We start from the raw sequence: 13,380 nt of genomic DNA, 5'->3' as shown, positions 1-13,380 counted from the left end.
TCATGACTCTACAACTACAGTAACTATCTGCTGTGTTGGTGACCATTTCAGATTTTTCACGACACTTACAAGAAAACTTTATTTCAGCAGCTGAACATTTTTTTCATTCCATTTGATTTGTGAATAAAACATTATAGTATGGTGTGTCTACAGTAAGAACTCCCCCCGCCACTAAGCTATGGAAACAAAAATAGAGCATTTCACTCTAGGGCTAACACAGTAGGCCGAAGAAAATATTACCAGTCTCTTGCTGACCCAAGCCAAAACCTGCCTCGACCCCAGACGCCTACTTGAAATAGTTATACCTCGTCACCATAGTCACCGCCACGGGACCAGACGAATGGGTTCTTTTACTTTAGACCAGAGGTCGCCAAAGTGGTCTATATAGACCCCCAGGGATCTATTTAACAAAACTGGGGGTCGATCTGAGCCAGGGGGTCAAATGGGGGTCGATCCGAATCGGAAGGGTCGATTGGGGGTCGAAAAGAAAACAGTTCTTAATAGGTAAATCCCAAATATCTAATTGAGTATGCAAAATTTGTGAATTTTTTTTATAATTGACTTAATATCAGTTTCTTTATAGAACTTAAATTAATTAACGCATCATCAAAAACGTGGACATCAACCTGCAAGATGAGTTTGCTGAATTATTATCGGATCTTGAAGCAAAGACACTTTTTAAAAATTTAAGAATAAGTAAATTTCAAAGAAATATAAATACAATGCAAAAATATGTAGAACTTTATGAAATAGCTCAGCCTTTTTATGCTAGCTTTTCCAAGTTCCGATATGGTTGAAGCCGGTTTCAGTCACGTAAATTCAATCTTAACTAAGTACAAAAATAAATTAAATGTGGAGTTACCAGGGGGTTTAAAATTAAAATTGACCAATTTTGAACCCAATATAGCGAACCTTGCAAAAAACACCAGACACACTCATCTCATTGATTAAGAAGCAATAAATCTGTAGTTACTTTACTTATTATTTCAACTTATTTATAATTACTTATTATTTTATAAATATTAAGGTATTTAAATTTCAAGATTAATATATTTTTCATAAAACTATTGTTACACAATGTACTATTACTTTAATAAATGTTTAAATTATAAAATAAATGCACAAACACAGTATCTAATAGAGTTTTATCTTAATTAACAGAAAATTACTTTTATGGGGGTCGATGGAGATTTCGAAAAATTATATAGGGGTCGATGATCAAAAAAATTTGTCGACCCATGCTTTAGACAAACTATACTTACATCCTAGATCCTGCTGATAAGCGATTGAGTGTAAAGAGTTCGCTCAAGTAGCGATGCTCGAGTTCCGAGAAGTGGAAATAAACAGGCGCCAGGCTATACGTAAATATTATTCATTGAGACATATTTTTAAAGTGACACAAAATCGTTGGGCTCCTGAATAAAAAGTTAGGGAAAATCTTGCACAGTAAATTCGCAAAAATTTTTCTTAGTAATTACAATTGGTCCGTTAAATAGGTACAGGGAAAAAGTGAAATACTTAATACCCATGAAATACTTAAAGGGATAATCGCTAAAATGCAAATTAATGCATACTTGAACTAACAATAGATTAAAAGACAAGATGTGCATTTTTAAATGTGAAAAAGAGCGTTCGCTTCAAAATGTAGAGAAAACGTGGAAAAATTACAGAACAATGAAAAAAGGGAAAAAGAAAAATAATAAAAATTGTTAAAAAAAATAAATCCGGAAACAAATTTTTTTCGAAAAAAGGAAAACAAATTTATAAAAATCCGGAAAATAAAGGATATGATCTTTTCATCAGCTCACACGATTATATCCGCAAAAAGAAGTGCTTTCTAATATTGTATCCATATAGCCAAAGCAAAATATATCAATACAATAGTGTGAGGAGCACTCAAAAAAATTTTGCACAAAATTTACAACAAATAAAATAAAAACACAATGTTTAAAAAATTATGTTAGTATTCTTATAATATATCTTCTCAGAAATTATTCAACCGTTTTCTTTCATTTGCTTGAAATGTTTGAAATTATGAATATAAAGATTTTGCTATGTCAAGTGACCCCTCAACAATAAACACTTAAATTGTAAGTTTTTTGTTGTTGCTGTCGCAATCCATTAAGGCAAGGTGTACGATTCTTCTTGTTTTCCAGTGGCGTCATCTATGTTCGACTATCTAGATGATATCTAGAATTCGACTTCTGCCACACCCATACATCACACCCGTTTATAGGACAGACCTATTCATACGTTCATTCACCCACAGATCGTAATTTTGACCTGAACCAGAAAACGATCCATCTCCAATTCTCCCCAGGGGTATAATTTGTTACGGGAACATAGTGGACTTCTTGACCCGACAGATTTAACGTGCACCAGTCACGATTTACTACACGGGGATTCTTCGGCCGGCTGGATTCGAACTCCTATCCTCACAAACGTGATTCCAGTGCCCTTCCAACCAGGCTATCTCGGCCCCATTGTAAGTTTTATACAATACATATTTAAAAGAGCAGCAATGGCTCAGGGAATAGAGCGTTCGCTTTCCAGTGAGATGAACCGGGTTCGAATCCCCAGTGATGACTGGTCGAAACGAATCCGCATCAGGCTTGCACCAACCACACAGTGCTGGCAGGAAATATCCTCAACTGTAGACCGATCATGGGTTAGAGTCCCTTTGCCGTCAGACTAACAGTGGGAGGCTCTCGTGGTCTTTGTGGGTAATTTTCATCAAAAAGTCCTCCACGAAGACAAAATTTCTCCCAACACTTGACACAGGAGTTTCCTTGGCATACATATTTAGATTATTGGTAATCTGCAATAACATGTTTATGTTATTTATTTACAAATTCTCTTTCCTTAGCACTGATAAACAGTTACAATTTCTGTAATTTTTTTTTATATTATTGTCATTTAAAATAGCTTTACCAAGAGTTTTGTTTAAAATATGAATACTAATAGTTTTGATAAAAACATGGATACTAATAGTTTTGTTTTATTTTTTTTTAAAGTTAATTAACTTTATCAGAAATAGGGTTTAAAAGTAAATAACAAAATATTTTTTGAACTGCACTATTTGTAAAAAGCGCCTGATATGCATTTCAGATGAAAAAACTAATATATTTGTAAACTTTAAAACACACTATAAGCTTCTTTTTTTTCTCTCTCTAAAAAAATTCTCCTGTAAATTTTGTTTCAAAGTTTGATACAAAATAAAAGGTCAACACGGTCGCTGCTTCGAAATCCCCTTAGAGAAATAAAACTTCAAAAGAATAGAATCTTCTTTCTGGAGTTTCTTTTTTTTTTAAACTTAAGACGGGAAGAAGAAGATGAAAGTTGCCCAAGGTGTGGTATAAAAAAAGTTTTTTTTTAACTAGTTTAAAATATTTTATTATAAATATTTTTCTCTGAAATATTTAGCTCCTCCATTTTGGCATAAATGAATTTTCTAATAAAAATGAACTGTTTCTAGAATATTCGCTCGTAGAATAAAATCCAAAAGTATTTTCCCATTTTTTTTACTATTTTATGAACATAAAATCTGCAATTAAATGTTATTATTATCTAGTGTTTTGTTTTGATAAAAGAAAAAAGAGAAAGATTAATTTCCAAATTTTGATGTGTACATAATTATTTTTACATTAGTTGCGCGACAGATTGAGATATTCAAAAAAAAAAAATTATAATAATAATAATTTACAAACTAATAAATTTAAGACATAAATTAAAGTATATATCCGTTACTGTTATACTGTGTGATTATCTGTAAACATAGGAAGTTTTTACTGTATGACAGAATTTCATGTTTTGAAGTAAGCAGCTTTTTCTGTTTTTAAACGTTTTTGGGAAGATTTCAAGAAACAACTCTTAATTATTGCTTTATCCTTAGTTGGGTAACAGGACCAGATTTTAGATATTAAATAAAATGACTAAAAGTAATAGTTATTAACAATTGAACAGATAATTCATTTCATAAATATTACCTTATTCAGGGCACGCGCTAAGCATTCGCAACCTCGCCAAATGCGATAAAATCGTAAATTTGGCGAATAAAATTGTGTTTTGGCGAAAGTATTAGCGACTGATTTTTTTTCCATGGAAAGAAAAATAAATATTTAACTCGATCCTCTAAATTACGTCAAAATGAATTTTTCTAAACAAATTAGTATTTTTTATTTTAATACAATATTTTTAGGTAGATGCTTCATCTAACTATTTAGCATTGGGTCCAAATAATGTAAACCTGAAACAAACTACAGTAAAATAGTATTCTTCGGGGAAAAAGTTAATCATAAAAAATTGTTAAGATTTGCATTTGGCGAAGACTTTTGAAAATGAGCGAATACTTTTGATATTTGGCTAATTTTCTGACTAATATTATATCTTGTAATGCTTTGGAGTCCTCTTGCTGTTAGGCTAACCGTGAAAAGCCTTCTTGGTTTACCTCTCCATGTAAAGCAAATGCAAGTTAATTCCATCAAAAAGTCCTCCACGAAGGGAATGTTTCTCCCAATATTTGCTCCAGGTGTTCCCTTGTCTTCTGGATTAAGTTCAAAAATTACAAGGCTACGGAGTTGAACATTAACAAAAGGAAAAGCAATATGTACGAAAAAAATAACAAATTTTGCAAAGAAATGTAAATCAACTGAGGGGATAAAGTGTCCGCCTCCCAATGAGGTGACCTGGTTCGAATCCCAACGACGGTAGTCTATGCAAATTCCGCACCGACCACAGTGATGACATGAAATATCCTCAGTGGTAGACGGATCATGGGTTAGAGTCCCTTTGCTGTCCAGCTAACCATGGGAGGTTCTCGTGGTTTCTCTCTCCATTTAACGCAAATGCAAGTTAGTTCCAACAAAAAGACCTCCACGAAGGCCAAATTTCTCCCAATACTTGATCCATGAGTTTCCTTGTCTTCTGGATTGGGTTCAAAAATTACAAGGCTACGGAATAGAACATTAGCAGTCGTAAACCCAAATTTGGGTCGGCTGTTCAACGACGGTTATAAAATAAAAATATTGTTAACTAACCTTATATTGCTATTACCTTCTTCTTAGCCTTATTATTGTGCTGTACGTTTTTTGCCTTTTTTTAAATAAAGAAATTTTGTGCATTTTTTAATTAAAAAATTTTAAATTCACTAAAAATTTTGTGAAATTTTTTGAATAAACAAATAAAATTATTATTCATCGCTAAACGAAATAGCATCCAGATTTTTTTTTAACTCTCCATTTTTATTTTCTCCCCTTTCTATTTTTCCGGAAGTCTGTTCAATTTAATTCAACATTTTATATCTAAAATACTTCCATTAATCTTTCTGAAGTGGGAAATTCGTTTTGGGGGAGGTGCATTCACTCCTCGAGAAGAAGAAAATTCGATTGAAAGACTTTTTTTTTTTTAAAAAAAAAAAAGAAAGAAAGAAACGCCTAAACTTCAAATCTTATTAAAAATAAAGAAAGAAAATGGAAGAAAGGAGGGAAGGCGAATGGATGAAAATAAGCAGATAAAAAAGTGAATTTTTTTGCAGAATATATTTTTTCCTCTTGCAGTGGAATGCTGCATATAAATAACGTTTCTAGTTTCTGTCATGTGGTAAAGTATTGTAGCTACTATGAATTGATGATCCCTCTATTTTTCAAAATAGACGAAATAAAACTTTCGACTTTGTACTTTTTTGAACTGCGCCTTACTGTGTAACATAACATATGTTATTATATCCATATAACATAGATTATATTACATACCGCTAAAGTGCGGAAATCAGTCATTCTGCAGATTATCTAGCCAATGTGCAGAAAAACTAGAGTGATCCATTAAAGCAACAAAAATTGCTTCAGTTCTCTAATTATCTAGGAAATCAGTCATTCCGCAGATTATCTAGCTAATGCGCAGAAAAACTAGAGTGATCCATTAAAGCAATACAAATTGCTTCAGTTCTCTAATTATCTAGGAGATCAGTCATTCTGCAGATTATCTAGCTAATGTGCAGAAAAACTAGAGTGATCCATTAAAGCAATAAAAATTGCTTCAGTTCTCTAATTGTCTAGGAAATCAGTCATTCTGCAGATTATAGAGCTAACGTGCAGATTAACTAGAGTAATCCGTTAAAGTGCCAAGAACATTGTCTCGTTTCTCTAATTAAAATATGGTCTGAAAGAAGTTGAAAATATGGTCAGAAAAAAGTTGAATAAAGATATAATCTCTGCAACAGAAGAACTTTTAAGTGAACTCGATAAAATAATAATCGAATAATTAATTGTTTGTTGTGAAATACTTTCGTATAACTAAATAAAATAAAGCAATAATTAAGTTTCTGTCTGGTGCTGTCATTAATTTGTCTTCGTTGCAGTGTTCATCATGTTTTGAGAAATGGCTTTACATTAGAAATGTCAACAATTTTTTTAAACTGAGTTAAATTTTGAATTAAAAAAAAAGAGTCCCTTTATTTCAAAAGTGACCAATATTAAAAATATTTGACCTAACCAGTAGCAATTTTTTCTAATTTTATTCAACTGGATGTTCTGAATGTAAAATTTCCCCTATGGATTTTATCAGCTAGAGTTTCTTAAAAAAGTAATTTGCATAATTTCTCGATATTGTACACTCTTGCAACATAAATTCAAGACAGATATCTATGGTTACCATAGGTTTATGGTGTCTTGCCATATAAATGCCATACAAATATTTATGCTTGCCGCACACCTATGATATCCAACCATACAAATTTCTATGGTTGCCATAGGCCTATGGTGTCGTGCCATATAAATGACATACAGATCTCTATGGTTACCATGGGCCTATGGTTTACTACCATACAAATTTCTACGATTGAGATAGACTAATGGTGTTGTGCCATATAAATACCACATCGATCGTTATGGTAACCATAGGCGTGTGGTATCTTGCCATACAAATTTCTATGGTAACCATAGATTACTGTAGGTTTCTCAACTGCAAATTTTCATAAGGGCCGGACAACATTGACCTAATTAATGAAGAGATTTAAATCTCGTTCAATTGATTATTAGAAATCTGAGAATTTCGCTACTTAAATACTAATTAATAATTTCGCTACTTAAAATAAAAAAAATGTTTCCATTTTGACTTGTAAAACATTTGCTTCAAAAAATAAATTTAAAAAAAAACTTTTAGAATTTTCCTGTTCCTTTATTAATTACAATTTGAAAAATCACACCAATCTCCTTTAAATACCTCCTTTAGTGAGAGAACCGATCTTTCAAAAGTAAACTAAGTTTATTCAAAGAATGTCTAAAGCAAATGACTGTTACAGAATTATTTATTTCCCCCCAACTTAATTAGAATTTAAAAATTGAATTCCATTGAAAACGATTTAGAATCTTGCGACACGCGACAAAATGAGAAAAAAAAATTGCAATCAAATGATGATCTTATTATACAATTCAAGAATTCTTAAAACAAACAAATAAGAAATAAATTATTTCTAACAAACTTCTAAGGAATATATTTTTACACAGTCGTCAAGAACAAATGGTGTTAGAGAGAGCATTTATTCTCCGCAGATATACCATAAATCAAGAACGCCTAAAATGAGTGACGGTAATTGTGATGCCACAATCGGCACCACAATTCCTTACTTTCTTTTTATTTTTTTATCATTCTTATCCGAATTTTAATTAAATTAAATCAATTATTTATTTTTTATTAAAACTTAAAAAAAGCGAATATAAAATATTTTACTCTTTTCTTATCGATCAATGTAACGGATAACTTTTTATTTCAATTACTAATGTATGACTCATTAATTCACTGTCGCGACTGTTCGAAAACAAAAATCTATTTATAACTCTTTATTCTTTATTTTTTACCACAAATATATGTTTCAGTTACATGGTTATACTAATTCTCACAGTCTTGTTGGCGATTCGCGATCGCCAAAGCATTTTCAAATCTGATATTGATTATGGGTGGTTGTCTTTATTTTTGGCTATATTATCCTTCGATAATTTGCCAAACTTGGATCTCTTCCCATGCTCCTAACAGTCCGTTGGGAACAATTAATTCACTTTCAATTTTCATTTTTTGGAGACTGGGGGTGCCCTATTGGGTCTCTCAGTCCCTATACCGTTAAATATCAATTTTAATTGAAATTCTCGATATGACGAGAATGATTTTGCTTCATTCCTTTAAGGGGTTTTTCTTTATTTTTACATTTAGACTTATGTCCATTTTAAATACTTAATAAATAAATTTTTCTTAAGTGATTTTATTCATTTCTCTGAGATAATTATCATTATATTACATCCACATCAAGATGTATCTGTAACTGCCAAAAGTCATTGATGATACCTAAATTTTCACTAATTAATTTAAAACGATTAACGCCACTACAATATTGATTAAATTTTTACCTCTCGGTAATTAATTTTTTTAATGAAATTTTACGCAATCTAGCGTCCGGGAATAGCGAGGTGAGCTCTAAGTGGAAGCGCAAGGACTTCCGACCACTGTCTCTAATATTCGAGTCGTTAAATCTTCGGCATATGCATTCGGATAGTTTCACAGCGATCTTACTCTCTCCAGTACTATACCAACTCTAGGAGCTCAACATTTTTCTTTCTGCAAAGAGACCAACAATTCAATTAATCAACGTTTATATCATTTACTCTGCTTTTGTGTACAGAAACTAATGAGGACACGGAAGAAGGGGTTTAAAATCCTTAATGACAAATTGAGTTTTACTGCCCCATGAAGTGTGCTTTAAAAACATTTCACTTGAGCCCCTTTTTCGCATTCCACAAAATTAATTATTCGTTGTTCGAAATCTTAATTTATAGCAGAAAAACGAAAGACTAAGTCGAAACTCACATACTAATTAGGGAGCTTTTTTTTTTGAAGGAGATGCTTATAAAAGGAGTTGATATTTATAAAGTATTCAGTAAATCCTACCTCCTGTCAAACGTAGGATTTAAGGGGAAGAAATATTACGTATTTTTAAATTTAAACAATAAAAAAAAGCTCCAATTGAATAGAAAATTATGAAAACAACTTGCAAAACATTGCTTTACATTAAAAATGGGTTAATTTAATGTGTTTGTATGATAGGAATGGGGAAACAGATATTGGATTTATGGCTATCAATATTCAACTGGCATTTTTTTGCAATTTGAAAGCTGAGCCTAAAGACAAAAAGATTTTCGAACTCAGTTTGGGGACGATTGTGTAAAACGTTTTAAGTGATATTCTAAATTCTGGTGAATGTTTTTTTTTCAAAGCGTTACAAGATGAAAACCATAAAACCATAACTTATAAAACCATAAATCGCGTTTTAATCATTATCGATGTGAAAAGCTTACGAAGAAAAAAAACAACGCTCATCGAAAATTGTTGCTGTTTCTAATGCCTCTTGCCCATACCAGCAAGCCTGCTTGGTGAAACCAGGCAAATTTATGGCTGATAGTGCGTTTCTTGTTTATGAGTGGCGCCATCTATGGAGAAGAATTCCTCTTCAGCTACACACACATGTTACAGTCCGTTCATAGGGTGGAGCCATTCATTCATTCACAGATCGTAATTTTGACCTCAACCGAAAGAACGATTAATTTTTAATTCAGTAACCCCATAGGTATTGATTGGTTATAGGGGCATGGAGTACTCTGTGAACCGACAGATTTTGCATGCACCAATCACCCTTTACTATCTTCGGTCGGTGGGGATCGAACTCATAACCTCTTAGACCAATGCCCTACCAGCCAGGCTATCGCAACCTTTGAAAATTGCTTCAGGTGACTACATATTTAATAATTAATTTTTAATTTCATATAATTACACTTTTATAGCTAGATAATGCGTATTGGGTAGTTAGTAGCGAGTGTTCTATTACATAGCCTTGAAGACAATTATGGATATTTCACTGTTGTCCGATATGTTGTTGAGTTGAGTATGTTTATACGATGCAAGTTCTTGGACCAAGATTGATTTAAATTGATGGTAACTTGTTTTGCTTGGAGCTTGGGTCGTGTATACGACCATCCAAGTTCTTGGTCCAAGCCCTTTGAAGATGATAGTAGATCAATTTCTACTTTCCATCCAAGTTTTTCCTTCCTTAACCAATCAGCTTCAAAAGTTTTGTAACTTTAGCAAGCAGGATTCAGATTATATCATTTTGCTGTCCATTTTCATATATATTAAGCCAAGTAAATTAATATGTTAGGGTCTGTTTACGTTATTATGATTTTATTTTAATTTATTTCGTAATTTTGAATTTATGAAAGTATGATTTTATAATGTTGGATATGAACAATGCGCAGGTTTTTTTCCAACCAATCAGTGACATTCAAGAACTTCTCTGAATAGCCGACCTAGTTTTTTAGTTAACGACTACTAATGTTCAACTCAGCAGCCTTGTAATTTTGAACCCAATCCAGAAGACAAAGGAACTCCAAGATCAAGTATAGGAATCAAGTATCAAGCCTTCGTGGAGGAATTTTTGATGGAACTAACCCGCATTTGTGTTACATGCAGAGGAAGACCAAGAGAACCTCCCACGGTTAGCCTGACAGCAAGGGGACTTTAACCCATGACTCGTCTACCACTTCGGATATTTCACTTCAGCACTGTGGTCTGTGAAAGCCGGATGCAGATTTACCAGCCATTGCTGGGATTCGAACCCGGTTCACATCATTGAAAGGCGAACGCTCTATCCCCTGAGCCATCGTGACTCTACATTCAAAAACTTGGATAGTATTGACGAATCATCCTATTTTTCGGAGAGAGAAATTCTTCCAAGTTCTCGGATCTAAGAACATGAACCGTATAAACAGGCCTTAAATGACTTTTTATTTTATAATAAATGTGAGCCTTAACTGAGAAAGCGAAACAATTTAATGCCTTTTGAATTTTATTTTATATATTTTTTTATACAGTGTTGAACTGGGGACACATTTTTGAGCATGCGATTATAAATGTTCAACACCATAGCCTTGTATTTCAAGTCCACCCAGAAGACACGGGAATCACTGGATCAAGCATTGCTGTATCCCTTGTTGATGAATTTTTGAGGGAACAACCCCGCATTTGCATTGTACGGTGAAGGAAACCACGAAAACTTCCACAGTTAGAACGATGGGCTAAGGGATTCTGATCCATTACCAGTCTGCCACTGAGGATATTTTACGTCAGAACTGCAGTCGATACGAGTCGAGAGAATTCTAATCAACTAAATGCTGTTATTCGAAATTGATGCACTTTATTAAAAGTCGAGAGATCTATCCGCTGAGTCACAGCGGCTTTTGTGACTTCCTAGAATAAATTACTGTTCTAAACTTACAGTCGAGATGTCCAAAATAAAAATAAAAACACTTTAAAATGAGAAATTAGAGTGTTGTCAAACACTAGTAACTATTTTATTTTATAACCTGAGTTCGAAAGCCGATCCAATTTTTTTGGGTTTACGACTTCCAATGTTCAATTCCGTTGTCTTGTAATTTTGAACCCAATCCAGAAGACAAGAGAACTCCTGGATTAAACATAGGGAGAAATTTGCCTTCGTGGAAGACTTTTTGATGGAACTAACCTGCATGTGCGTTTTACGGAGAGGAAAGCCTCCCACGGTTAGCCTCGCGGCAAGGCGACTCTTAACTCATGATCCATCTACTACTGTGGATATTTGACGTCAGCACTGTGGTTGATGCAAGCCGGATGCGGAATTCGTAGCGACGAGCCGTTGCTGGAATTTGAACCCGGTTCCTATCATTCGAAGACGAACACTCCCTAGGCCATCACGGCCCTCTAGTAACTATGATTGATACTAATTATTAAGAGAAATGATAAAATTAATATACTGAAATGCCTAAGGGATATCGTCGAAAATGAATTAAAATATTATCGCCCTGCAAATAATTTCATCTCCAAAAATAACGATTCTCTTCCAAGAAAATAAAATCCTTCTTTCTAACTTCCACGACTTACGGATAACCTTCCGTTTCAGTTGCAGCCCAGAGGCTTTGAAAGAGATATTTCGAAAAAAAACATACCAAGAAAAAAAAAGTCCCGATACTGATATATTTTCCTAAAATAAGTCTTACTAATATATAATATGGGTGATAAGCTAGTATGTCAAGGGATAAAAACTGAGTTAAACTAGAAGTAATAGCTTTATTTGAAGTAAAAAAAAAAAGGGGGGGGGAGACTGTTTTATCGAATAAAAAAACTGAAATATTCACATTCCAGAAACTCAGGATTATTTTATTTTTTAAAAGTAATAATTTTTTTTCCTTTTCTTTCTATTTATTTGAAGTTTTATATAATTAGAAAGCTTAGAAAGTTTTTCGCTTTCCTCTTTTTTTTACAGAAAGAAATTTCATAAGCTGGTTTATTCTAAAATTTTATAATTCCATGGCGATGTTTGTAAGTTTTTGAATTGAATTGACCCTGGATTGCGGTATCCGACTAAAAAAAAACAGTTTATATGTTATATTTTTTTGCAAAAACTTATAAAACTAGCGAAAAAATATTATTGATTTATAATTCTTTTTAAATGGCCATTTTTAGGTAAAAATAAGGCATTTATTTGCATATACACTGTAAAAAAACATTTTCAGGTAAAAAAATATGCCATGTTTTGCATATACGCTAAACACAGTAAAAAATCCATTTTTAGATAAAAATAAGCCATTTTTTTGCATATTCGCTAAACACTGTAGAAAAAAACATTTTTAGATAAAAATAAGCCATTTTTTCCATATGCGATAAACACAGTAGAAAAATACAGTTTTAGGTAAAAATAAGCCCTTTTTTGCATATACGCTAAGCACTGTGAAAAAACATTTTTAGGTAAAAAATAAACTATTTTTTGCATATACGCAAAACACTGTAAAAAAAAGATTTTTAGATAAAAATAAGCGATTTTTTGCATATACGATAAACACGAAGAAAAAAACATTTTTAGATAAAAATAAGCCATTTTTTGTATATACGATAAACACTGTATAAAAAAAACCATTTTCAGGTGAAAATAAGCGATTTTTTTGCATATACGATACACACTGTAGAAAAAACATTTTTAGGTAAAAATAAGCCATTTTTTGCATATACGATAAACACTAAAAAAAACTAATTTTTGGGTAAAAACAAGCCATTTTTTGCACATACGATAAACACTGTATATAGAAAAATTTTAGGTAAAAATTAGCCATTTTTTGCATGTACGATAAACACTGTAAAAAAAGATTCTATCCCTCAAAACAAAAAATTCTTTGAATATTTCATTTAGAAGGCTATTAACTATGTTTTGAACTATTATCTCGAAAGCAAGTGCTTAGACTACTGAGTTAGGGATCAATGTAGTTACAAAAAAAAAGCAAATTTTTAAAAATTTCCGTTCTTGTCTTCGCG

The sequence above is a fragment of the Parasteatoda tepidariorum genome, chromosome 6 (genome assembly GCF_982258835.1).
Source record: "Parasteatoda tepidariorum strain Cologne lab strain chromosome 6, Ptep-v5.0, whole genome shotgun sequence".
NCBI lineage: Eukaryota > Metazoa > Arthropoda > Arachnida > Araneae > Theridiidae > Parasteatoda > Parasteatoda tepidariorum.
This window is presented reverse-complemented; position numbering follows the sequence as displayed.